This window comes from Petaurus breviceps, unplaced genomic scaffold (assembly GCF_028583685.1).
Source record: "Petaurus breviceps papuanus isolate PSGF00001 unplaced genomic scaffold, PetGlider_PUasm1.0 490, whole genome shotgun sequence".
In the NCBI taxonomy this organism is placed as follows: Eukaryota; Metazoa; Chordata; class Mammalia; order Diprotodontia; family Petauridae; genus Petaurus; species Petaurus breviceps.
The window spans coordinates 428,544-437,884 of NW_027186352.1; the positions used below are offsets into that span (position 1 = coordinate 428,544).

At 51.8% G+C, this 9,341-nt stretch overlaps 1 protein-coding gene across 2 annotated transcripts in view; it reads right to left on the reverse strand.

Annotated features, from left to right (window-relative positions):
- KNDC1 (kinase non-catalytic C-lobe domain containing 1) overlaps positions 1-9,341 on the reverse strand; it is a 96,305-nt gene that overhangs the window by 4,841 nt on the left and 82,123 nt on the right. The gene's annotated exons all lie outside the window — the stretch shown is intronic.

Below are 9,341 nucleotides of genomic sequence, written 5' to 3' on the forward strand. Positions count from 1 at the left end.
AGGCCCGGCAGGGAGGAAAGGAGGGCAGCTGGCTCCCCCTTGGTCTTCTCCCTGCTCAGTCTGCATTCTGCTCTGGCCCAGGCTCACAGACAAACTCTGGGAATCCCTGAAGCAGGTGCAGCCTCAGAACCTTTGTGGATACCCACCCAATAGACATCACAGCTGGGGCAGCTAGCTTGTTGTGGGGCTCCTGACTCAAGCGGTCTGCTTCCTCGGGCTTTGGAGCTGTCCGCATGGCCAGCTGGCAGAGCATCCAAACCTGGGCCATCAGGCTGCCATAACTAACCCTCTCTGTACATGTTGTCTCCTTCAGCCCTCCCAGGGGGGTGGTGCTGGGAGGCTGGTGCTAATGTCATCCCCATTTTACAGGTGAGGAAGTTGAGGCTTTTGGGGGAGTCACAAAGCCGGAAGTAGCAGAGGCAGGGTTTGAACTCAGTGAAGAGCCCCCACTCGAGGCAAGTGAAGGTCTCAGCTCTTTTGTTTCCCAGGGACCAATTAGAGATTACCAGAGCAAACAAAGAGTCTTTAGTCCAGAGAAACTGTCCTTCAAGGAGAGGTGAGTCATCAGCAGGTCGATTGTTCCTTTATTCCCTATCTCACTTTATCGCCCTAAGTCCAACCTTCCCTTCTCTCAAAGGCTTCCAGCACCAACCCCTCCCCTCCCAGCAGTGACCCCTCCCCGCCTCCCCCCCTCCACGCCCCCCTTTTCTTTATCTAGGATAGGCCTTGCCTAGGTCAGATCTCCAGAAATCCTAGTCATATTTCCCAGAATGGCATGAAGACTTGGATTCATATTTGACTCAGTTTCCTTCTTGGTCAAAATAAGGGAGTTGCACTCAATGACAGCTCTAGGTGGTGCAGTGGATAGTCAGAAAGACCTGAGTAAAAATGTGATGTGTGACCCTGGGCAAGTCACTTCACCAATTCGCCTCAGTTTCCTTATCTGTAAAGTGAGCTGGAGAAGGAAACCACAAACCCCTCCAGTGTCTTTGCCAAGAAAACCCCAGCTGAGGTCACCAAGAATCAGACACAACTGAAATGCCTGAACAAGAAAAACTCAAGCGACCTGGAAGGTCTATCTCCTGTGCGCCATCTCCGAGCCCACGGTCCTCTCCTCCGACTGAGGACGTGAGACGTCCTGGGGAGAGCAGCTCCTTTCTCAGTCGGCCCAAGGCTCTCCCCATCCCACAAGGTGCTGCTGGGCGCCCGCCTCTCTCCTCCCTTCTGACCTGTGCTGGGGTTTCCTCTCTCCTCTCGGGGATCTTCTTCCCACATCTCTGTGACTGTGGGAATCTTGGGGGGCTCCAGCACTTTCCTGAATCTGCAGGCAGGACTTTACTGATAATGCCCTGTCTTCTTCACATTGAGGTGAACAGATGCCTGGGCTCTTGGGATCTTTTTGAATCCTGACTTAGTCAATACCCATTTATTAAAACACTTACTGTGTGCCAGGCACCACGCTAAACCCTGGGGATACAAAGGAAGGCAAAAGAAGGTCCCTGCCCTCAAAGAGCTCCTGGTCTGAAGGGGAAGACAACATGCAGACATACTACTAGGGGCCAGGAGAAACTGGAGAGAAAGTGCCAGAATGAAGGGAGGCTGGGAAAGGAGGCCGGGGCAGGTGCAGAAGGACTTTGATCCCTGAACCCAGGATTCTGTGTTTGCTCCGGAAGGTCACAGGGAGCCCCTGGAGGTTGGGGTGTGTGTGTGTGTGTGTGGATATGGCATAGTTAGACCTGGGCTTTAGGAAAAGCCATTTGGTGACTGAGTGGCGGATGGACGGAAGGGGAGACACCTGGGGGCTGCCAGACCCACCGTGTAGCTACTTCCAGAGTCTAGGGGTGAGGGGAGGAGAGAAGGGGGCTAATTTATTGTTCAGTTAGCTTTGCATTTTCATTATTCAGGTCATTAATAAAATGATTCCATAACACTGGACCAAGCCTGGGTCCCTGGGGCTCTCCACTGGAGACCAGCCAGCCAGACCTCCAATTCTTGACCACTATTCTTTGGTTTCAGCCACTGAACCAGTTCTAAATGGAATCAAGTACACCAGGGCCCAGCCCACAGCCTCCAAGGTCAGTTCCACAGTTCATTCTATTAGAGACTTAATCACTCATTACTTTCACCTTCACTTCCTTGGATATTTTCCACAAAATCTTCCTGGAGGAAAAAAACAGCTGCTTGAGGGTGCGTATTTAGGGTTAGGGCTGGAAAGCCCCCTTCCCCCCAAGAGGTACCAGTTCTGAACACCCCATGCACCCCACTTAAACAGCATAGCAAGGAGAATAACCGCCCAGCCCTTCTCCCATAGCCTCCCACATTTCCACCTAGACTCCAGGAGGTGGGAAGAGTGGGGATGAACCTAATCTCTCCCAGATGGTGTTTGTGAGGAAGATGTCCAGGGGCAGACATGGCCATACAACTGACAATTCACAGACTGCTGGGCCTCATTTCCTTCCTCTCTTCAGAGGGCTCTCAGGAAGTTCTGACTAAGTGTCCACATCATTGCCTGGCCTGACCTCCATGGCCTGGCAGCTCAACCATAACTCAGAAGGAAGGGCCTGTCTGGTACTGGGCTTGGCTGACTCCACCCCAGGCCCTGTGGTCTTTCCACTGGGTTCGCCCTGGGCTAGGGCAGCCCAACCTGGGCAGGGCAATGGGCCTTCTTCAGTTGAAGGTCCCAGATAGCTACAAAGTTCTTTCAACAAGTCATAGCTTAGGATCTGGTCACAATCTTCTCTTTCTCCCTTTAGCTCCCACAGGACCTAGCTATTAAACAGTAACTGTTTCTCTTTTGGCCAGCCACCCTGAGGCTCTCCCCCTCCCAGTTTGATTTTTTTTTTTTTTTTGATCAAAGGGGCCATCCCTTGACTCACTTCTTAAAGAGGACTATTCACTGAATGGGTGTTGCCTCTTTCAAAGTGAGAACCTGAAAAGGCCTTAGCCTAAAAGGTCTCCCATTGCATTCTGGGCCATCTCCAGTCCTCCTAATGAATATCAGGCCACTGGACCCAAATGGCTCTGCAGGAGAAAGTGAGGCTGGTGACCTTTCACAGCCCTCCTTCCCTCAAATCAAAGCCAACTGTAAGTCATGTCGTCATCCCCCTGATGCGTGTCCATGTCCGCTTTGAGAACAAACACAAACACGACAGGACCCAGCTCAGAAGATGAGGTTCCCCTCTCAGAGAGTCTAGGTGGATCACTAAGTGCTCAGTGCCAAAGATATTCTCAGCTGCATGGCCTGGATCAAGTCCCTTAACCCTAACCTCCGGGAGCCTCAGTTTCTTCACCTATAAAATATAACAGGGTTATTGTGAGAAGAACATGAGGTGATTTAAAAAGTGCTTTTCAAAACTTAAAGTGCTATATGGACAATTCTGTCATCAAGTTGTGTCTGACTCTTCATGACCCCACTGGGGGATTTCTTGGAAGAGATAATGGAATAGCTGGCCATTTCCTTCCCCTGACCATTTTGCCCTTCCATCCTCTGGACCACCATCTTCCCTCAGCTCCTGACAGACAGCCCAGGACCCTGAGCCCAAGAGCCTTGGGAATAGCCAGGCTTCCAGCCCAGACCCCTCACATCATCCCCACCCTGTGAATACTTTATTTGCTTGGGAAAAGACCAGCTAGTTAATGACTGTGTCTCCTGGATCTAGACAGTCGTCTCATTTCTGCCCTTGGCCACTCATCTACATAAGATTCCCAAAGGATTATGGGAGATAAAAATGACTGACCTGAAATGAGTTTCCCTCAGACAGCAGGGAATGGCAGGAGGAGGAAGAGAAGGAAGAGGAGGAGGAAGAGTTCAGCGTAAATAGGGGAGATGAGAGAACATGCATTTGTTAAACACCTGCTGTATGCAAATACTGTCCATGTGATAACAGAAGGGGGGAAGGGGCTTCTGGTAGAAGATAATAATAATAACTATAATTTATATAATAGGCAATTCTGTGGTGCAGTGGATAGAGTGCTGGGCCTGGATGCAGGAAGACCTGAGTTCAAATCCAGCTTCGCACACTAGCTGTGTAACCCTGGACAAGTCACTTCACCCTGTTTGCCTCAGTTTCCTTATCTGTAAAATGGCTGGAGAAGGAAATGGCCGACTCTTCCAGTATCTTGGCCAAGGAAACCCCACATGGGGTCATGAAGGGTTAGACGTGTCTGGAATGATTGAGCAATGCTCTCCCTAAGGCTCCTGGGCTCAGGGTCCTGGGCTGCCGCCATAGAGCCCAAGGGGATATGGGCAGGTGGTATACTTGCTGCCTCTTAGTCTCTGCTTGCCTGGTGTGTAAGGCATCAAACGGGGAGATGTGCTTGCCAAAGATTGTTGCCACCGACCTCAAAGGAGGCTGCCGCAGAGTGTCAGTCCTGGTGAGACTAGCCATAGACAACGGCTGGTGAGGTCCTTCAGGGACTCCTGTTTGCAGATGCCAAGTCTGTGTCTAGCCCACCCAGACCAGATTCTGTTAGCGAATGCAGTGACCAGCGTCTGAAGGTTCAGTTATGGCAAACTCTGGTGCCCTCCTCTGGTCAAACTGAGAATGAACAAAGAGGCTGGGCATATCCTGGGGGAGGGCTGAGGCTGATGTCCCCCCGGCTGACCTCGGCATCTCACAATCCCCAACGTGACCCTGGCGTCTGTCTAGGCAGAATACCCATACGAGGAGCAGTGGTGCCCTCCCACTAATGGCCTGCTGGCTCCAGCAGGCAGCATGAAGGAGGTGCCCTCTTTGGGGGCTGCAGCTGGACACTGGCTGAGTGGCCTCAGGCAAGGCCCCTCCTCTGTCCGAGCTGGGTGTGCAGTGGAGCCCATGGGGGGGGGAGGGGCTGGGCCAGGAAGACCTTCCTCACCAGCTAACCTGAGGGAGGGGCTGATGAGCAAACACTGACCCACAAGCAGCAAGGCAGCTCCCCTCCCCTGCCCCCAGCTGGCCTCTGGCCGCCTCAAGGTAGGGCATTTTTGCTGCAAGAGTCTGGGAGGCTTCTTTCCCCATAGTGTCTTGGCCCTGGGCCTTGCCGATCACACCAGAGACCATGACCTGAGAGACTGTCTGCTCTGGCTTGTGCTCTCCTGACTGCTGACTGCCTCTCTTGGACTGCCATTTTGGGAAGGTCTCAGCCAAGCCTGACTTCTTCCCTTCTCTCCAGAGATCTCTTTCCCAGCCTCCTCATTCTGCTTGCCCTGGAGCCTTGGCCCCCAGGCAGCTCAGCTCAGCTCCAGTCTCTAGTCAGACCTGCCTCCCCAGGGGGCCAACATGACAGTAATCCATTCACTTTTGGGGACCCTCCAGAGGCCTCTGGGCCACCTGCTACTGCCCTAAAGAGTGGCTGCCTTCCCACACAGGCTCAGGAGGCCAAACCAGCATGGCAGGAGGAGTCTGGAGGCCCTGACCTTCCCTTCAGCAGAGGCCACAGGGACCATGTTCCCTGTGCCCCCTCCTGCGACCCTGTGGGCAAGGAGTCCAGGACCCCTGGGGTGCCAGGCCTGGAGTCCAAGGAGCCCAGCAACTGCAGGGACTCTGCGTCTGCCTCTGGGGCGTCAAGTCAGCTTCCACAGAAAAGTGTCCCCAGAAGGCAAGGAGGAGAAAAAGAACCCAGTAGTACAGGGCCTCACCCAGACTTGGCAAAGCCAGATCAGAGGCTGCTTTCTACAGAGAGTGATGCATCCCATCCAAGAAAAGTTTGCCTTTGATGACTGTCTGGAGAATGGGTTAGAACCTAGGGTGTGTGCTAAGGGGAGGCAGTTGCTGGAATTGTGCTGACTGAGCTGGGAGGCCTCTCAGGGACCCAAGGGGGCAGTGAAGGCAGGGAGGGTCTGGCCCATCTGGGGACCTCCCAAGTTGTAAGAGAAGCCCTGAGGCCCCAGAAACCTTGGGGTTTTTCACACCATTTTCTCAGGAAAACTATTAACAACGATATAAAAGAATGCTCCAATTCACCCAAGGTTTCACCTTTTGCCTAGCAGATTGTCATAGAAAGAAGAGTTAGAGGAACAGGCAATGCTGGAGTCAGTGTGGAAAGACAGGCACACTAATGCATTGTTGGTGGAGCTGGGAATTAATAAACTATTCTGGAGCATAATTTGGAGATATGCAAATAAAGAGGCCAAGATGTCCATCCCCTTTGACTCAGAGCATACACCCAAGGAGAACATTGAGAAGAGAGGCTACATATACACAAAACAAAGCTAAGATCCATTAGCTGAGGGGAGGACTAAGTTGCTACTTGGAATCTTACTGTGCTATAAGAAATGATGAATACAGAGAAGCCTGAGAAGAACTCCCTGAGTTGATGCACAAAGAGGGGAGCAGAGGCAGGAAAACAAGACATGCAGGGATCACAACATTGTAAACACAAAGAACAAATCTAACTTCCCTACCCTCGTTTCTCTGCTGACCTCCAATCTCCAAATGCCCTTGAATTGGGTGTCCAGCAGTTATCTTAAACTCCACATGCCCAAAACAAAACTCATTGTCTTTCCTCCTAGCTCCCTCACCCAACTTACATCTTATTGTCAAGGACATCCCCATCCTCCCAGGTCCCCAGGCTCCCAACCTAGAGGTCATCCAATATGGTGCCAAGGCCTGTCAATTTCACCTGTGCAGCCTCTCTGGAGGCACCCCCTTCTCTTTTCTAGCACTGCCACTTATCATCTCACATCTGCACTACTGCAGTAGCTTCTGGGGGGGGGGTGTCTGCCTGCCACACTAGTCTATCCTCCATTTAGCCACCAGAGTGATTTTCTTAAATTGAAGGTCTGACCATGCCACCCCCTACTCAATAAACTCCAGTGGCTCCCTATGGCCTCCAGGGTCAAATCCAAAACCTCTTTGGTCTTTGAAGCTCTTCACCAGCTATGGCCCCCATCCCCACCTTTTCATTCTTCTTACACTTAACTGCCCACTAAGGATTCTTCTATCCACTGACTCTGGTCACCTGAATGTCCCACGAATAAGACCTCCCCCTCTCAGCTCTGGGCATTGTCTCTGGCTGCCCCTCTACCCTGCCTGGAACATGCTCTCTCACCCTCTCAACCCACTGGTTTCCCAGGCTTCCCTTAAGTTCCTGCTGAAAGCCCACCTTCTATGGAAACCTTTCTCAGTCCTGCTTCGTTCCAGCCCTTTCCCTCTGTTAATCATTTTCTATTTATTCTGTACAGAGCTTGTATGGACACAGGTGTTTGCTTGTTGTCTCCCCCATTAGATCGTGAGCTCCTGGTGGGATTCTTTATGTAACCCAAGAGCTCAGACCAGTGCCAGGTGTTTCACTCCTGTCTGACTCCCTATGACTTTGGCAAAGATACTGGAGGGGTTTGCCATTTCCTTCTGTAGCTCATTTTTCAGATGAGGAAACTTAGGTAAAGTGACTTGCCCAGGGTCATCCAGCTAGGAAGGGTCAGAATGGGATTCAGAGTTCTCCAGGCCCAGTGCTCTAGGTGCCACCCAGTTAAAGAGCATGTGGCACTATATGGCACCCCGTCTTCCTAAGTGGTCTCCCATGCCAGTGCTAACCAGGCCTGACCCCACCCAACTTCTGAGACTGATCGTGACTTGGTGCAACTGGCATGGCATGCCATGGACAGTGGTAGGGGCTTATTGACAGATGGAAGCTAGATGTCTGCAGTGGAACAGCTGCCCTGCCAGGCTGTGGCTTCTTCCCCCCTTATTAGGTATGCTGTAGGAGGGACCCCTTTCATGGGGGGGAGTTTCTTCCCACTCTCCAAATCTGTGACCTGTTGAACACATAGAGGCAACTCTTATGCCTCCCTGAGTCTTCTCTTCTGTACCTTAAGGCACCCTCAGCTCCTTTACCTCATAAGAAGGCCCCCTGAGGGAGAGTCTGGGGCCGCCACCTGGGGCTGGCAGTGCTCGTCACTACCACCTACACCCCTCCAATCCCCATCTAGCTCCTCTGATGGGAACAGACCAGGACCTGAGCCCACCAGCCTTGGGAAGAGCCAGGCTTCCAGCCAGGGCCCTCCCAGCTATCATTACAGGAGCCAACACAGGTGGGGACTGGCAGCTTCTGAAGACCCTGAAAGGAAAGCGCTTGTTAACAAAGTCCTTGGCTCTGTCCAGCAGTTCAGCATCAGAAACAGATCTGCCTTTATCAGTGGGAATGGCACTGAAGAAGTAGTCTGATGTGCTTTGCCCCTGCCCCTGAGCACCCAAGGACCTCTCCACTGGCCTTGCAGCTGGTGTATTCCTTCAGATGGGAGCCCCTGGAGAGCAGGGACCGACACAAGTCCTGCTGGCATCCCCAGTGCCGGGCACACAGGAGGAATTTAGCAAATGCTAATGCCTCCATTTAGCAAAGTATTTAGCTTTGCTCAGTCATTCATTCTGACATTTTCTTAAGGTCTAGCCTATTCAAGTCAATTCATTTTTAGGAGCACCTACTATGTGCCAGACCATTGATGGACTGTACCCAAGTATGCAATGTTGTCTGACCAGAGCAGAGCAGGGGAGGATAGACCTGGAAACTAACCCTCTCAAAGCAGCCTAGAGTAGTGTTTGCTTTTTGCTTGCTATATTCCATGGCTCACTCAGAACTGAGCTTGGGTTCCATCCAGACCCCCTGCTTCGCCAGATCTCCTGACCTCTTGCTTCTGAAGCAGGCTTTCTGAACCACAGCTTCCCAGCCCTGGGACATCAGCAATATAGACTGAGAGCCTGAGGGTGCTGCTACTGACTGGCCACCCCGGCTAGGCTGGAACGGTCACCACTGCCTCTTCCAGAAACCCCATGCAGACTGGGCCCATGCTTGCTTCCTCTTTGTGATATTGGAGCAGTGAATGAAGACCCCAGAGGCAAGACTCAGAGGCCAGTGTTCCCTGTGTCATGGACTGACAGGATTCTTAGCAGCCCTAAGGACAATGGGCCTCCTCCAGGCTGGACATCACAAGCTCAGCCTGTCATACAGTGATGTCAGCAAGTACTGGGCTGGAAGCAGACTTCTGGGTTCCAGGGCAAGGGCAACCTTCTCCTCTCAGCTTGCACTTTCTCCTCTGGGAAATGGGTGGTTTGGTGAGGGTTGAACTCAGTGATCACCAAGGATCCTTCTCTGACAGTGGATTTCTTGCTTTTCTTGTTTTAGGCAAAACTAATCCTAACACTAAAGTTAAAGCACGAAATCCGCCCAGATTCCTTGTGGACTGGGAATTGTGTCTGGGAACTAGGACTAGGAAATTAGTCTTAAACAGGGAAAAGATCTTTCTCACTACTTAGTTATGATAAGATGTTGGAAAAAAGTCTATCACATGCAGTTAAAAAATCAGAACTGTCTTCACTAACATCCATCCATCCATCCACCCATCCATCCATCCATCCATCCATCCA